Raw genomic sequence first — 597 nt, forward strand, 5'->3', positions numbered from 1 at the left:
CCTGGCCCAGGGCTGGGGCAGGTTCCGGGCGGAGGTCTGGCAGGCTTGTGAGGAGAGGCTTGGGTGGACGGGGCTCTGGTGGGGTCCCTGCCATGGGCGGGAGAGGGGGTGCCGGTGGGGGTGGCCCCATTTTCAACACTCCGCAGGGTCCCTGGGCCAGTTCGGTGAAGCTCCCACTCTCTTGGCAGGGAGGGGCCTGTGGCGCCCCGGTTACCATCCGTGGTGCCTGCGAGGGCTTCGGTGCCCAAAGCTGTAACAGAGCCCCCTGAGGACATGTGACCCTCCCCCCCAACCATGGGACCTGGAGCCTCTGTGACTGGGGTCTCCGGAAAGCCTGGGGTCACTTTTTCTAATGGCTGCAGGGCCAGTGGGACTGGCCGCGGCCTGGACCTGTCCCCACTGCTCTCACCCCAGGCTGGAGCCCCTCCGACCCTGGACCAGCCCCGTTGGGTCCTCTGCTCCCCAGACCCAGGGTGTGGGGGTGAGCACAGGAGTCGCGGTGGCTCCGGAGGAGGCAGGTCTGTGGCAGAGGGAGGAGGATTCACCCGGAAACTTGGAGACAGACAGTGGGGCCCCCTGTGGGGCAGACTCGGGGTC

Source organism: Myotis brandtii, unplaced genomic scaffold (assembly GCF_000412655.1).
Source record: "Myotis brandtii unplaced genomic scaffold, ASM41265v1 scaffold1236, whole genome shotgun sequence".
NCBI classification, from domain to species: domain Eukaryota; kingdom Metazoa; phylum Chordata; class Mammalia; order Chiroptera; family Vespertilionidae; genus Myotis; species Myotis brandtii.